Source organism: Mytilus galloprovincialis, chromosome 2 (assembly GCF_965363235.1).
Source record: "Mytilus galloprovincialis chromosome 2, xbMytGall1.hap1.1, whole genome shotgun sequence".
Taxonomy (NCBI): domain Eukaryota; kingdom Metazoa; phylum Mollusca; class Bivalvia; order Mytilida; family Mytilidae; genus Mytilus; species Mytilus galloprovincialis.
Window position 1 is genome coordinate 66,921,878 of NC_134839.1, and position 18,643 is coordinate 66,940,520.

General features: G+C 34.5%; 1 long non-coding RNA gene across 1 annotated transcript; it reads right to left on the reverse strand.

Moving 5' to 3' along the window:
• Positions 1 to 9,742: 9,742 nt before the first annotated feature.
• Positions 9,743 to 10,300, reverse strand: LOC143062369 (uncharacterized). Its single transcript, XR_012974714.1, has 2 exons — positions 10,056 to 10,300; positions 9,743 to 9,801 (listed from the first exon to the last, which is right to left on the reverse strand). It is a non-coding gene; the product is annotated as an uncharacterized LOC143062369 (long non-coding RNA).
• Positions 10,301 to 18,643: the final 8,343 nt, after the last annotated feature.

Genomic DNA, 18,643 nt, shown 5'->3' on the forward strand with positions numbered 1-18,643 from the left:
AGCAATTAATGTAGTGACTTTTACAGACAAAAGCGATGTTATTTGGGGCTTTGTCTGCGGGGACAACAATATATTTATCATGGAGGTCGGATAAGTGTTTAGCAACATTTGGGTCTTTAAAGATTGACGTAGCATGGGCATTGATGGACCCATTCAGTTTCTTAATTCTGATTTGTATTAACGACCTCACTGCCTTAATCCATTCGGATAGAGTTTCTACGTCTTCCTTTTCACGTTTAGCCCATTGCCTGGCATAATCCTCGACTGAGTCCATCAAAATTTTAAAGTTGTATTTCCAATTGATGGATTTCGGCTCACGATATCTCGGTCCTTTCGATAACACATTTCGTAGAGAAGTGTTATTAACAATGTTAAGGTCACCGGTAATAACGTGGCCAGCAGGATTATATGTGAATTGGGAACTAGCACAAGTGCAATCAGGAGGTTTAGACTTGAAGTCGTCAATATCGAGATTCTGCAAAACGCGTTTGTAATTGAAAATTTTAGTTGCAATAGGTTTGGTATAGGTATAAGAAATTATTGGTACAGACTGGTCTTTGAAATAAGGAGGTATTTTCGATTGAACTAATTTATGATGAAGGATATTGCCTAGGTTGACGCCATCGAGACCTTTGTTGGCAAAGGAAAGATTTAGAAAAGATCTTTTCTCTTTTTCATCTTTTCCAATGCGAACTGGCTTGAAAAGTCTGTGACTTGCAATATCCGAAATTATAGCTTGAAGTTTGTATTGGTTTGAATGAGGGTTTGTAACAGTGGATTCCAAACATAAATTGAACAGAGAATGAAGTTTTGAAAAGGGTAATGAATAAAGTTTCGTGCGAATGTGATGAATACCTAACGGCTTTTGTATGAATGACAGCAAGTCATTAATAGAGACATCATGAAGAGAAGGTGATGTATAATGTCGATGACCATGACTGCGTCTACGTCGAGGAGTCGAGTTGAAAATATTCATCACATTCACCGAGTTACACGAAGGACTAGATAGAATACCTATACCATCAATTTTGTCATTGCAGCCATACGGTGTTGCAGTTCCCAATTGTCTAATCCAGTAGTCTTCTTTTTGTCTACGGAGAGTCGTTGAAAGATTAGGATTGTTAGAGCTATGGTATATCTTTTCGATAATACAAACTGTCATAGAAACGATGGAATGATCGGGCTGATTGAAATGCTGGTATAGAATGTCGTTAGCATTGAGGTTAATGTCTGATCTATGACCGCACATACGTTTGTTTAGCCTTCCTTTCGTTTCACCGACGTATACCAATCCGCAAAGGTTGCACTCTAATCCGTAGACGACATTTATCGATTTACAATTCAGATCATCATAACTTCTGGTAAAATATGACTTCTTGGTCAAATTGCTAGTGAATTCAGCATCTGTAATTAAAATAGCACAAGTTTTGTAGCCTTTGGTCTCACATTTTGAAATGCGACAGTGTTGTACTGTGTCATCAAAAACCAAAATGTCTTTAAGGAGAACTGAACATGGCTGTATATGTGTAATATTGCTATTGTCACTAGGACGATGATCTGAATGAGTCGTGTTTGAGATATTTGTCATGTCTGGTGATGAGGGGACACCTGCCATATCAGACGACACCGTGTCCATGGTGACGTCTGTTTCGGACCTTTTTATACTGGGCGACGTCCGAGCCAGTTTCCTGTTTGATCTTCGTAAGTTCATGCAATTGTAGTTTTACTACTGGGCGGATGATGTCCTCGGGGACAAAATGTCCACTAGCAGAGACATCGACCCAGTGGTAATAAAAGAGGGACGAAAGATACCAAAGGGACAGTCAAACTCATAAATCTAAAACAAACTGACAACGCCATGGCTAAAAATGAAAAAGACAAACAGAAAAACAATAGTACACATGACACAACATAGAAAACTAAAGAATAAACAACACGAACCCCACCAAAAACTAGGGGTGATCTCAGGTGCTCCGGAAGGGTAAGCAGATCCTGCTCCACATGTGGCACCCGTCGTGTTGCTTATGTGATTACAAATCCGGTAAATAGTCTAATTCGGTAGGTCACATTCATGAAAGGGAAGGGGATTTTAGTTACGACGTAAGGAACATATCCGATATCATTTGTGAAACGGTTATTCCATAACGGTCAATCAACTCGTGATGGCGTCCGTAAAATTTACGAAGGGATGATTTCAACTACGAAGGGATGATTTCAACTTCACCATTTGGAACTCTTGGTTTAATAGCTTCCTTGTGAGCAGTAACCCTTTATCAATTTTCATCAATTTACGTGAACGTTTTAGAAATATACAAACGATATTCCGCGATCCAAGGCTCCTAGTAAAGTTTCTTGTAGAGTAAAGAAAGGTGAAAACACGCCTTGATGTAGTAAGAGGTTGGTAAGTTTTAAATATTTTTTTTTTTATATTTAGGCTTCTTCCTAAATTGTTACATTATTTGCGATTTAATTGTAATTTTTTTCTATCGTTTCTGTTAAATATATTCATATTTTTTTTTGCAATCAGTGACGATTAATACGAAGAGATATTGTACATTCAAATCGGTGTTATTGAGTAAAGATAAATTGCTTTTCTTTCCTTAATAATATGCTTAGAGGAAGATGAACCGAGGAAGATGTTAGTACACAAATTTAAAATGTTAAATAAACAGACACAACGATTCTCTTTCCAATCTTTAACCCTGACCCCAAATTTAAATTCGATACCCAAATAGTCCCTTTATAGGAATAAATATGCCAAAAAATCGTAATGAATTTCATTGAGTCTAAAACTTATTCAAATCAGATTTCATTTATTTGAATATTCTTAAGTACATGATTTCTTTTTGGCAATTACAGAAAATCGTTATTATCTGTTCTGACTTTAAAACACTGATTTAAGAATTACATTGTGTACACAAAATAAAATAAAATATTTTATTACATTGGTTGCAATGAATTACATTGATTTCCCAGTTAAATAAAAACCGATAATTTCACATGTGAAATAAATAGAGATTAATACATGGCCTTTTCCATATCAGCCTGGGTATCATCCCGAGACCCCCAATATCAGCCCGAGACGGAGTCGAGGTGCTGATATGGGTCGAGGGATGATACCCAGGCTGATATGGAAAAGGCCATGTATTAATCACTTTATCATATACTTCCGACAATAGATTTATGTAAGGCAAATAAGCAAATGCAATAACTAAAACAGTCAAAAACTTTATAAAGAAAATAAATTATGAATTAAATATATACTATAATTGTCCAACAACAGCATCACTACCTCCTTATATATGTATGGTAACATTTCCTATAGAGGCATTTTGAAACATTGAAAATTTGGAAAAGTTTTATGATCAATAATTTTTTGTACTAATCCATGTTTGTTGTACTATAAAATGATTCATAATTGTCAATGGCATTTGTTAGCAAGTACTAAACTATCCCCATAAAAGTTCCCGTAAATTTTGACGTCGTCATGGCATAAAAAACATCTGACGTCACAATGGAAAAGTAAACAACCGATACCGGAAACACCGGAAGTAACTTGCACGAGAGGCACTATTATGGGTTTTGTGCACGAGATGCACATGAAATGGGTTATCAGCCCGGGTGGGGAATTATGGCTTGTGTACTTCCGCTCATTAAACATATGCAAAAGCTATCATATCAATGCTAAGTATATGATAAACGTGGTTATTTCATTCTCTGACGTCATACAACAATAGGCGTTGTCAAGACGTCGATAACGTCGGATCAAAACAAATTGTCAATGCGTAGGAAAAAGATATAGTTCCTTACATTTTCTATATTATTTTCATAAAAAAAGCCATTTGCCAATGTAATAAAAAGAATAACTAATCGCCGTATTTGAATATCAAAAATAAGACAACTTGTGACCGAACGCCGCTATGGATTAAACTCGTGCTGCGCACTCGTGTAATCCATGCGTCGTTCGGTCACGCGTTGTCTTATTTTTGATATTCAAATACGGCGATTAGTTATACTATAATTATGTCCCAGTTTAGATAATGGAAAAGGAGGGAGAAACATTTCTTGTTTCACCAGGGGCCTCGTTTGCCAAGAAGTAGTTGTTATCACTAGACAGTCAACACTGAGGGTTAGAGGGTGAATTCCGCCCGTGTGGGGGTTTTGATTCCAATATTTATTGATTAAAACTGTCTCTTGTCCTATCAAAGGTGTATGGTTTTCTCCGGGCATTCCGGCTCCCTCTACCAATAAAAACTGGGCGCCGCGAAATAGCCGAAATGTGGCGCTTAAAAATGACGATTAAACACAAACAATCGATCCATCAATTTAATTTTTTTTCTTATTTTAAAACTACGATGTTTGTACAAGGTGTTTCATTAATCAACTTTTTTGTAACTTCGAGTAAGATGGCAGATTCGGGTTTTTTTTTTTTTTTTTTTTTTTTTTTAAATGGGGGGGGGGGGTGAGGGGGGCAATTAGGTTGTTCATCCTTGAATTGGACAACTCAACATTTTTAGTCTCGCCACAATCGTTGATATTTTTTTTATTTTATAGAATACATGTAACACCCCTTCAGAATCCAGGAAACGCCCCTAAAGGTAAGAATAGATTTGAACTGTGCAGTTCTGAGGTAGTTAATGCACACCTTAGCTGTGCATTATTCAGATAATAGCACAGAAAGAACAAAGATATTTTACCCATGTCATGTAAATGGTGAAATAAAGACTGCAATACAAATAAAGGATTTGCAAATGATCATGACTTTTGTTTGAGGTAAAATGAGCAAACCCCACAATCCATCAATCAACCAACCAATTAATCAATCAATCAAACAATAAAATTGAGAATGGAAATAAAGAATGTGTCAAAGAGACAACAACCCAACCAAAAAGCAGAAAACAGAAAACAGTCGAAGGCCACCAATGGGTCTTCAAAATATCAAAAATATTTCCTCACTTGAAGATCTTTTTTCGCGACTTCTGCAATATTGTATTTATCAATAATAATGTAATAGAAATTGTATGCATGTAAATAAAAACGATCAGGAAAAACTTAGCAATCCTTTAAATAAACTTATTTTAAAAGATTAACTACCAATCGTCTCAGTTAAAATATCTTTGAATATTGTTCTCATTGGAAGGCTAAACTTGCATTGAGCCGTGGTTAGGTCCTAAATAGCAAATAAAGAGATGTGGAGTAAATGTACACGGGACAAAATCGCACACAATACATAGAAAAAATACAAATTATTAATGAACAGGGCTTTTATTCCTGTTCTTCATCTTGAAAGTAGCTGGAGGGTCTTCAACGAGGAACCAGACCATTCATACCCATTATACAATAGCCACATAGGTTAGTGCATCGGACTACAAAAACAAAGGTTCCTGGTTCGATCCCCGATTCGGGGAGAAAATTTCCAATCCACTATAAATAAATATGTTTAAACTAACAATAGTCACACACTTGACTATGTGGATTACAATGTTTTTTTCTTTATCCTGCATATGTCTTTTGATATTGTTCCTACATGTAAATACTAAAAGTCTTACACTGTATCTATATATTTTGCTCCGAGACCAGAATATAATAAAATAAATAAAACAAAACTTGCGCTTTAGATTAAGAAAGGGTCCTAAAGAAACGTTCAGAATGCAAGATTTTGCGTCATTTTTTTCCAGTTCTGGGGTCCTTGAGCCCTACCCTCGCCACATATAGTTTGCTTTATTTGTACTAGAGGCTAGTTATCAGGTTACGGTTCTATCTTATCATCTTAGATTAACCTCTTCAAACTTAAAAGATCACGCACCATTATTGTTTAGATTGACTAATACTTTTGCATCTGTCGATATTTTCTTTGATTAAAATAATATTGATCTGAAAACCGCTGTGCATGTATACTTTAACGACCGGGCTATAAAAGTAGTTGCCTCCCTTGTCTGTGTGATGTTGTCATCAATCTATTTATTTGTACCACCTTTATATAATATTATATACTGCAGCTGTGTTATTTGAGCAGTCAAATTGCATTGACCGTATATTCATATGTGATATACAGTCACTGACCGTATATCACCTTGTTTATGACGTTGACAATGTGTTTCCGTAGAGTTTTATTTATGACGTCAATAAAACATACAGGTTCGCGGAAATTTATCGTCGTCCGCTTCAAATTAAGAAATGATGTTTTTACCCATAATACTTCATTTAGAACAGTTTTAAGAGTTGCAGTATATAAAGAATAACCATACATTGTCTCGAAATATCAATGCTATTTGTACTCGGCTCGAAACAGGTAGAAATGCTCGGCACAGCCTCGCTTTCTACCTGTTTCTAAGCCTTGTACAAATAACATTGATATTTCGAGACAATGTATGGTTATTCTATATATATTGTACAATTTAAATTTGTGATTTGTTCAATATTTAAATACAATAATGTATTCTTTATCAAAGATATAAACAAGGTAATTTGAAAGTCTTTGATTACTTTATCACCGTAGTTCATGCGGTCTATTTTGTTTACATTATGTTGAAAGAACACTGGGGTGGTGACATTGGCAATATTTACTATCAATGACTGTAAAACATGAAAGGAAAACATTTTACATTATAAATCGATAAATAATTAAAATTTAATACCAAACTCTTCTATAGTAAAATCAAAAACGAAAAACGAATACACTTTTGATTTTCATTTTGGTTTTAGAGAAATCAAAAACAAAAAATGAAAACACTTTCGTTTTCCGTTTTTGTTTTAGAGAAATCAAAAACGAAAAATGAAAACACTCTCGTTTTTCATTTTGGTTTTCAAGAAATCAAAAACGAAAAATGAAAACACTCTCGTTTTTTGTTTTTTGTTTTTGATATTTCAAAATGAAAAACGAATGGACGCAAATATTCACGGACCGACCTCCTTTGTTTCCTGCTTTCTTGCTTTTTTGGATGGATACCTTGCCCTTTTCTTTCCCCTTCTTGAGGCCTTGGAACGAGCACGTTTTGCTGCCTTTCCGGGGAGGCGGATGCTGACCTGCTCCTGCTCCTGTACCTGGACTTGGATGAACGACGAGTTGGCCTTGGCATCCTTCTTGCTGGGTGATACAAGACTGATTCCATCATTTTCATAGCCTCTTTATCCTCTATAGACCAGCCATTCTTGTCTTCTCGTGCTCTATCATCAAAATCAGAGGTCCACATCCGTTCTAATTGTCGCTGCAACAAAACATCTCTTGCCTCCTCAAAATGTACATTTATAACATTTGACGCATGCGTATCTTCAATAGGACCACGAATAGCCCATCCGAGGCGTGAGCGAATTGCATATGGTTGGTTTTCGTTACCGGACCTTACTTCTAGCGGAATGTGAGCGTTAGGTGAATCTGTACCAATTAACAACATGACCTCGGTTAAATCAGTAGAGGGTATCTGTATATCGGCTAAATACGGCAATTTTCTTATATCTACATTTTCTGCGGCAGATCGAGCTGAAATTGGAAGCTTCTTTACTGACCAGACCTTTTCTAAAGACACGTTATCATTTCCGTCAATAGCTTTTACTTGTAAGTCAACTTCTTGACCGTGAATTGTACTACCAGAAGAGCTAACAGTAGACATCTCGAAAGTGACCGGCTTGCTGGCTATATTTAATTTCTGAAGTAATCGTTTATCACATAAAGTTTTATCTGCTCCGTCATCTAGCAAGGCAAATGTTTTGCAAGAGTGACCGTTCCGACCCTTAACGAGGACAGGAATAATCCCTAAACAGTTCTTAATCATAGAACCTTTAGTAGCTGCGCAATTAACAGAAGGCTGGGTAGCTGCATGATCAAAACCGAGCTTAGACCAACTATGCAATAAAATATTATGCTTAACATTACAGTCAGATACAGTGCATGCTTTTGGTTTTCTACAATTGTTAGCAAAATGCTTCCCTTTTAAACAATTATAACACAATTTTAACATGCGTACTAATTTATACCTATCATCTAAACTCATTGACTTGAATTTGCTACAAGATGTCAAATCTACACATGTACCTGTACAACAGTTACATTTGTGCTCATACTTTGCTGTGTTATTTAAACTTTGAGTACTTAACATAGTCACCTTACTCTTAACTGTATCATTATTATGATGTTTACTTGTAAAAACCCTATTATCAGTCTTGTTCTGATTGTTTTCTCTACAAAGATCGTAACCATACATAGAACTAGCAATGCGTGATTTTTCGTCTACAAATTTAGCTAAATCAGAAAAACGGGGTTCTCTACCAGACTCGCTAATTGAATGAGCAATATCGACCCATCTTGTTCTCATATGCATTGGAAGGCGTTTAACAATACACCTTAAATTTTCAGAATTATCAATATATATCTGAATTAAAGCCTAACTGAGACAATGTGATTTCACATTTTTGCATTTCTCATGCCAATTTAAATAAACCTTCAATATCTGACGCTTTAATCTGAGCGCCGTACACTAATTTTTCAATAAATGATCTAGCAATTACATGTGGCCTACCGTATCGGAAGTACAATATTGCCCTAGCACATTTGTAACCCTCATCAGAATCTAATAATACACAATCTTCTATACAACACTTTGCTTCACCTCTACAGTACTGAATTAAATAACTCAGTTTCAAACTATTATCACTTATTCTACCTTCAATGTTTGTCTCAAAGTTCCTTATAAACTTACTATAGTCTAACGGAGTTCCATTAAAAGTTAATAATTCTGGTTTTGGCAAATTAAACCCTTCGTGAAGTGTAGATGCTATAGGCGTTGAAAAGCCGAATCTATGCTAGAAACACTTACATCCGAAACTCCAGATTGAGCACTGATTCTCTGTGTACTGTTATTAATGTTCATCGTTGGTTTATCAGTTGCTGCAGTTTGTCCGCAAATAGAGTTCATATTAATACATTCCTTTTCACTCTCATGAATAGAGCTCTTTAATGTTTGCGAGACTGTTTGCGAAATGTTCCGAATGTTCATGATTCCACTGTTATTATCTGTGTCTTCTTCCACTGCTTCTTGCCACACTGATTCTTCGAGATTGGCCTCTTCCATCTCGGATCGTTGATTAAATATCTGTTGTCTGAATTTAATTTCTATTTGTGCACGCTCTAGTTCATGCTGTTCTGATAATTTCCTGAGTTTAAGTTCTGCGATGAGCCGCTTAGCTTTGGCACTGCGAAATCTAGATTGTGATGAAACTGAAGATCGTGAACTCAAACTGCTTTCAATTGAAACTGTATCACTTTCTTCGGATATTTCCTCTTCATGCGATTTTTAACTCGCGATATACTGGGAAAATCTATCCCGGAATTCTACAAAGTTCTCATGACAACGTTCATAGTTCACTTCCAAATTTGCTATAACTTCTGATTGTGTACACAAATCTAAACACTGTAAGTGTGCTAACTTAAATTGTTCAAACCTTTCACATAACTTTGAATATAACTGTTTTGCATGTTCCACGTTCTCATATGAAATTAAATTCTTCTCCAATTCTTTGTACAATTTAGTAAGCTGCGCTAAATTCGTACTACGAGTCCGTTTTACATCACCGAAGTCCAGAAAGTCTTCATTCCGTCTATCGAAAGCCATTTTTCACCAAAATAGTCAAAAATCGGCACAATTGTAGAATTTCCTCCAGAACTTGATAATTGTCTCCAGAGTTGAAAATTGTACGAATCACATAAAGTTTAACTTAAGGGCGAAGAGATGAGTATGCGAGTTAATTTGCACCATGTATCTATCTTTTATTCATAAAATCATATGGTCGCTAACAATCGATTCTCTACAAATAAAGAATAATTTCACATAAGTAAAAACACATAAATTATAATCAGATACATGTTTAATTGTTCACATTAAACTAAACAAACAATAAAAACCATTTCATTCATGTATCATAAGTTCTCTCATAAGTTAAATCACGTTTAAAATAATAATTAAAAGTTACGCATATTTCTAATAAATAGTATACAATGTTTTCTCTCTTTAAATAAGTTTTGATGTAATAAAAAGATAGTATACATAAAAAGTTCTTACCAACTATAATCTGTCTAATAAAAAACAATGTGCATCCGTATGTAATCAAATAAAGTCTAGACGACGAAGCGCACGTCAAAGGCGTAACGTCATAAAACAGAAACGGGAAAATGTGTTGTTCAAAAGAGCGCAACGTTACATTAGCGCTTTCATAAATAAATAGTAAAAACTGAGTTTCGTATTCTTGCAAGAATAAATGAATATGTTAGTTAAACATTTAATAAATAATAAACTTATATTTAAAATCTGAATATTTCAAATCTTACACTTGGTTTAATAGCTTCCTTGTGAGCAGCAACCCTCTATCAAGAAAATCATGATAGGAAATGCAAGCACGGGAATATCGTATCAATTGGGAGATATATACCCCGTATGCAGATGCTGCTGGAATGTTTCTTCTTAGAAACGGAAAGTTGAAATCATCTCTTTTGTCGTAAAGTTTTGTTATCAACCGACCCTCATTGTCAATTTCTAGATGTAAGTCAAGATATGAGGCAGACTTAACTGTATCTGTTGTATACTTTATCTCTAGTTCGATGGGATAGATGCGTTCAACATAGTCACCAAATTTTGAATTATTTAGTGAAAGAACGTCATCTATATAGCGGAAAGTAGAGTTAAAGGATATTGCTAACTTCTTATCTTTCTTCCTGAGAAGTTCCTGTAGGAATTCAACCTCATAATAATAAAGAAACAAGTCGGCAAGAAGAGGGCACAATTGGTTCCCATTGAAATGCTGACAGTCTGTTGAAAAACACGTCCTCCGAACGTAACAAATATGTTGTCAATCAAAAATCAAGCATCTTGATAATGTCAGTTTCAGAGAATTTTTTGTTTGAATCAGAGTATACCTTTACAAAGTAGGATTTATCCCTCCCCAAGACAAGATACTTGTATCTACGTTGGCCATTCTTTTTATGAAACAAAGCAATACCAACTCTTTCAATTTGTCTTTTAATTTAAAATGTGGAATACTTGTGTAAAGTGTAGAAAAGTTAAAAGTTTTAATACTATTGCAAGATGAAAGAGAGTTAGATTGTATGTACTCCAAAATATCTTTGGAATTTTTAAGTATCCACATCTGATTCACGCCACCTCTAGAATAGGCAGTTTCACAATAACTTTGAAGCCCGTCTTTGATTGCTGATAAAATAGATGTTAATATTTAGAAAGATGTTTCGTGGAGCACTTGGAAGACCCAGCAATATACCGTTGTTGGTTAGGACACTTATGTAGTTTAGGTATCCAATACAGTGATGGAAGATCCAGTTCTTCATCTTTGGTTGAAATTCCAAAGGAACATAGAACAGACCTATGATTATCCAGGATTTCCTCTTTGGTATGTGTCGTGAGGGTATATGTTCAGTTGAGTTTCCAAGTGAAGTGTCAATACCTAATTCGTTTATGAAGCAGTTAATGTAATGAGTTTTTCACACAAAAACGATGTTGTTTGGGGCTTTATCTGCGGGGACTACAACATATTTGTCATGGAGGTAGGATAAGTGTTCTGCAACCTTTGGGTCTTTAAAGATTGACGTAGCATGGGCATTGATAGACCCATTCAGTTTCTTAATTCTGATTTGTATCAGCGACCTCACCGCCTTAATCCATTCGAAAAGAGTGTCTACGTCTTCCTTCTCGCGCTTAGCCCATTGCCTGGCATAATCCTCGACTGAATCCATCAGCATTTTAAAGTTGTATTTCCAATTGATGGATTTTGGCTCACGATATTTCGGACCTTTCGATAACACATTTCGCAGGGAAGTGTTATTTACAACTGTGTCGCCTCTTACGTTTTCATTCAAAGATAATGATGCTATCCAATTTGCATTTTTGAGAGTAAGTTAGAGTTCAAAATCATTCTTCGATTTGAAGATTCTGACGGAAGTTTTAATTCATCTATCTCCGCAATAAATGGTTAAGTACTAAGTGAATAGTTTGGACGATATTCTTTTCTCCAACACCAAAAGAATGCAAGCATTGAACAACTTGATAGAAAGCTGGAAGATACTTCACATCCGAAAATGTATCAATCGAAATGTTTTCCTCAAGAAGACCAGTAAACTGATCTGTCAAACTATATATTCCTGTTTCTTTCGTAAGTTTCTTTTTCAGTGTGTTGATATCAGTTGATTTTGTTCTGAGTCGTTTTGTTTTAATTTTATCATTTTGCCTCTTATTGTAAGTTAAGTTTTTCACTGTCTTCCATTTTTCTGCCTCTACAGTTTTATTTTTGTTTGTGTCAAGTTTTAATTTCTTTATTTGATTCTTCTGTGTACAAATTACTTTCTTGTGATAGCTTTCTAGGTTCATGATAGTTAAAACGTTTATTAGTTTCCTCCAGCTTTACACTTTAATGGTAACTGCTAGTCTACTGATTGCCCTTGGAGAAATGCTTCCTCCTGCAGATGTCAGTATAATGGTATTCTTCTAGTTATAGCAGTAAAATTGTTAAAGGGGCAAAATTGAAAAAAAAAATAAGGAAGGGACATGTAGCAAGTCTATTGTAAGACTATCGTAATTCCATTCGTTTTACAAGAATATCTATTTCCGTTTGCAGTTCAAATATTTCGTCCATTGCCATTTCATATTGTTAATTATGATCAATCAAAGTCAGAAGCAATTTCAGATAAAAATATCCAATTCTAGTTCGTAAAAATTAGTTCCCCGCACTTTCTCCTCGTTGTTTATATGTCGCGTGTGTCATCTTACAAATCAATTTTATATTTAGAAATTTACCTGTGATAATATTAAAACGTCACAAAATATACTTCACTTTTACGTGGCGTTGATACATTCATGTGACGCGCAGTTTATACTTCGTTTGTGGTGCCCTGCAGAACTCCGTTGTAATTATATGGTTTATGCCAAATAATTAAGGATATTTGACTAACCAGAAGACCAGCGTCAACCCACCATTTTTTTCTTAAAATGTCCTGTACCAAGTTAATAATATGGCAGTTGGTATCAACATAGTTACTATAGTCCGTTTCTATGTATGATGGCGTTTGTTTTGTTGCTATTCAGTGTTCCTGATGTTCCGTTGTTTTCCTGTTAATATAGTTAATGTGTTTCCCTAGGTTTTAGTTTACATCCTGGGTTTGTTTTTCGCTTAATCGATTAATGACTTTTAAACCACGGTTTATTACTGTTGCCTTTATTTAGACCTATTTTTCTCTTTAATGTCTCTGATTTAAGAGAGAGAGAGAGAGAGTGTGTGTGTACCTGTTGTTCCGTTGTTTTCCTGTTACTAGTACAAGGTTTGATTTGTTGCTTGTATATTTTATGGATTTGCATGGGATACAATGATATTATCCCGTCATAATTAATTCGTTCATATTTTTTTTCGTTACTACTGAGTACACTATTGCAAATCAAATACTACATAAAGCCCAAGTTATGTCATAAGTTCTCGTTTGTTGAAAAGATAACTAGTCTGTGTACCCTGGACGGATGTCACTAAAAAATATATATGATTTAGGTCAACAGAAAGTTTCAAAATCTATGGGGCTGAACAGAGTGATTCCTATCCATTTTTAAACGAATGCTTCCAAAAGTCTGAAACAAAATCTGAAATCAAGTCAATATATATCATGTATATATAATTCATGTATTTGTTATTTGTTATGTTTTTTGCATTTGATTTTATAGATCCAAAACAATTATGCCTGTAAACCATGATTTTTTCCCCTAACAACCGGGTTGTTATAGAACAATGATAAGTCAATAAACTTTGAATTTGTGTATACAATAAGGAAATATAATAAGCCAACACGCCACGTAATGATGCGTTCAAAACGGAACATGCGTATCGACTGTTGGTCCCCGAGAATATCACCAGCCCAGTAGCCAGTACTTGAGGACTGCCATGAAAATACGGATAGAGGTTCCATTTTATAAATACAGCTGTTTCTCAAACCACGCCTCTTTCGGGGAGTAACACCTAAATCTGCTTTTTTGTCACCACGGCATAAAAATACAAGCTAAAAATACAAAACTAACAATAGTGTGTTCTATCCTGAATATGTACTAAATATTCCAAATTGCTAGAAACAGCAGAATAATTTAGGAAATTTGAGGCCTCAGGGGCAAAAAACATAGAAAATTGCCTACCGCCTGGGTCATGAAACAAATAATTTAACTTGTAAATGCTATGATTTTATGATTTTTAAGTTCTTGATATAGAAAACAATAACTATGCTTGAAAGTTATGCAAAAATCAGATGTTAGCAGTAAATTGTGTCAGATGTCTGGTTACAGATGATACTGTTGTGACAAGAATTCTAAATTGACCATTTGAGGCAGAAAATGTGAACTTTATTGACAAATAGGCATACAGTAAGATGTGGACTGGAGACAAAAGCAGGATTGGATATTTTATATAATCTTGAATGTTGTAATGATTGCCTGCTAAACATAACATTTATAGTATAAAAGAGGGACGAAAGATACCAAAGGGACAGTCAAACTCATAAATCTAAAACAAACTGACAACGCCATGGCTAAAAATGAAAAGACAAACAGAAAAACAATAGTACACATGACACAACATAGAAAACTAAAGAATAAACAACACGAACCCCACCAAAAACTAGGGGTGATCTCAGGTGCTCCGGAAGGGTAAGCAGATCCTGCTCCACATGTGGCACCCGTCGTGTTGCTTATGTGATTACAAATCCGGTAAATAGTCTAATTCGGTAGGTCACATTCATGAAAGGGAAGGGGATTGTAGTTACGACGTAAGGAACATATCCGATATCATTTGTGAAACGGTTATTCCATAACGGTCAACCAACTCGTGATGGCGTCCGTAAAATTTACGAAGGGATGATTTCAATTTCACCATTTGGAACTCTTGGTTTAATAGCTTCCTTGTGAGCAGTAACCCTCTATCAAGAAAATCATGATAGGAAATGCAAGCACGGGAATATCGTATCAATTGGAAGAAATATACCCCGTATGCATTCTGATATGCTTTCAATAGGTCCGAGTACACAGTTATCGTCCGTTGACACATGGTGACGTTTTACAAAGTGTGAGTAGGAGCTGCAATCTCTTGAATATCGATTAAGTTGGGAAATGTGTATCCCATATGCAGGTGATGTTGGTATACTGCTACTTAGGTGGGAGAAATTGATAATTTCAAAATTAAAATCGTCTAAAATAATATAATATGATTTATAGATGATTTATAAATAATTTATCATAAGATATAGACATGTTTGGTCGATCCGAACATATGTTTGTGTGGATTTTATCCGTGCCAAATGCCATTAACAAATATAGTAAGTAGTAGCGTTACTTGATTGATGTATTTTAACTTCCTCGGCTTATTCTAGGGTTGTAAAGCAGTACATGTTTAACTTTTATGGTAACTTGGAAAACGGAGAAAATGTGGATAGTTTTGTTAAAAAGGAAAAAATGTACTAGTATATCAAATTCATATCTTTCTTCAGTCAATTTGATTTTTAATATCTACAGGTTCATAAAGTTTCAAACAAAATATCTATTACACTAGTGAAATCGGTTCTGCTAAGTACGAATGAAGTAGTAATTGTATGTTGAATATTTTACAACCGGTATTAATGTATGTATACAAATATTAATAAAAGTACAACAAGATTACCGTAATTACTCAGTATCAAGTAGACAAAGTTCGTTTTCCAGTATGTCACCTTCACAAGTTACAACTCCAGGGAAAACAAATGGAAGAGTGATCCGTCATAGTATTGGTCAATTGAGAAATTTATCAGAAATTATTGAATTATTTCATATGCACGATACTCTTAATTGATGAGACAACCGCCCAGGATATACTATAGCTGAAACATAAGAACAAGGAACTGGGACTAACAGACAACTATTGATCGCAAGATTGAGATACAGTTGTACCTTTAGCTAGGATTATGAAATACATGCATTTGTTCCTATAGCTAGGATGAAGTATATAGCTGTATGACGAGTTTTAACCATTCAGTTTTTTACAGACACAGGCGGTATCAGTTTTCAACTATATTGAAGATATATCAAGCTGCATTTTCTTTGTCATTCAAACATTAATAATATCGTAGCTGCTGAAAAGATGTACATTTCGAAAGAAAAGTTCTATGCAGCTTGCATTACTTATAATGTTTAAACGTTAATACACTTACAAAAAGTTTAGGCAAAAAAAGAAAGACATTGAAAATACAGAAAGGTTTTGCAAAATTCAGGTAATGCTATCTACTCCATAGTATTTCAAACAATTCAAAGTTTTGTTGACAGTTGATATTATTGTTCGTAAATTTATAATTCATAATCTAGCTATGTATTTGATATCTCCTTGTTTTTATACGCCCGTCCGTCCGTCTGTCCGTCTGTCCGGCGTAAACATGTCGCACCGTAACTTGAGAACGACTTATCTAAATTTCATGAAACTTAATATAGTTGTTTTTTTATGATGGTCAAATGATCTGTATACTTTTTGGTGAAAATAAGATTTAAACTTTTTGAGTTACGGCACTTTGTAACTAAAACAGGGGGGTGTTTTTTTTCACATGTCGCACCGTATCTCAAAAACGATTCTTGATTATTGCTTAAAACTTTACACACTTCTTAGTTATATTAATCTTAATATCTGTATACTTTTTGGTGATGATTCAAAATTTTATTTTTGAGTTATTGAGTATTTTGTAAAAAAGGGGGAGGTTTTTTTTACATGTCGCACCGTATCTCAAAAACGATTTATGATTATTGCTTAAAACTTTACACACTTCTTTGTTATATTAATCTTAAGATCTGTATTTTTTTTGGTTATGATTCAAAATTTCATTTTTGAGTTATTGAGTATTTTGTAAAAAAGGGGGAGGGTTTTTTACATGTCGTGCCGTATCTCAAAAACGATTTATGATTATTGCTTAAAACTTTACACACTTCTTTGTTATATTAATCTAAAGATCTGTATACTTTTTGGTGATGACTCAAAATTTTATTTGTGAGTTATTGAGTATTTTGTAAAAAAGGGGAGGGTTTTTTTTTACATGTCGCGCCGTATCTCAAAAACAATTTATGATTATTGCTTGAAACTGTACACACTTCTTTGTTATATTAATCTGAAGATCTGTATACTTTTTGGTATGATTCAAAATTTTATTTTAGTGATATTTGTAAAAAAAAAACAGGGTGGGAGGGGGGGGGGGTCACATGTCGCGCCGTATCTCAAAAACAATTTATGATTATTGCTTGAAACTGTACACACTTCTTTGTTATATTAATCTAAAGATCTGTATACTTTTTGGTTTGATTCAAAATTTTATTTTAGTGATATTTGTATAAAAAAAACAGGGGGGGGGGGGGGGGGGTTCACATGTCCCGCCGTGTCTCAAAAACAATAAATGGTTATTGCTCAAAACCTTCTCAGAAACTATTTATGATTATTGCATAAAACTTCCACACAAGACGTCGGGCGTATCATGCGCTACTGGCGCAGCTGTTTATTTTACAAATGTAAAAAGAATAAGAATTTTAAATATGCAATATCTTTTATAATGAATGACTTTCAGAATATGAAAATGTACCGACACTCGACGAAGTTCTGAGAAATTTGAAAAGACCCCGAAATTATTTTTAAAATACAATTGTATATATTTGTTCATTCTTTACACACTCAATCTATGAACAATATATTTAAAAGAAAAATCGCTTTGTGAATTTTGTTTTTATCGGTACTATCACAATTTTTTTTAAGTTCAACATTCATAAATTGTGAGTACCAGGAACCAGTAATTAAAGTACTAGTATTTTTCCTTTTTTGTTCGACGTTTTTTATTTATGTGCTTCGTGCCGCATTTGGTGACTTTTAAGCCTGGTATCTATGATATACATGTATAAGTAACTGTTTTTACTATTAGATTGTTACATTGTATACTTTGTCTGTTTTTTAGTTTGCTTGCTAATGTTCAAATATCATGATGTCAAATTAGATGGAAACATGACGGAGGATACGATGATTGAAACATAACTGTCGTCATCTGTGACAAAAATATTCTATGACAGTAAACCAACTTGTGGTGCCGCTGGTTCAATGATGTGTACATACATTCCCTATAAAAGGCCCCCGGCATGAAAAAATGTAAATGGTTGTCAAAGGTACCAGAATTATAATTTAGTACGTCAGACGCGTGTTTCGTCTACACAAGACTCATCAGTGACGCTCAGATCAAAAAAGTTATAAAGCCAAACAAGTACCAAGTTGAAGAGCATTGAGGAAACAATTCAAACAAGAAAATCAACGGCATGATTTTTTTCTAAAACATTATATGAAATTATGACAGAAACCTGACTTGGGAAAGCACACGAGAATATGCAACAGGTTTGTATGTGCTCAACCCCATAACCTTGGTGTAACAACATACCAGTAGAACATACTGTAAAATATGTAAAAACTTATCAGTTCGACACGATGAAACCTTAAGACTCAAACACAGCCTATATGAAAATGTTCAAGTGAATTAACGTTACTCCTCATTCACAGTAAAATGAAACCATAAAGGAATTTTCTAAAAAGAAATTATTTAAGTAGATTGTAGACTGAATCTATGTCGCAGTCA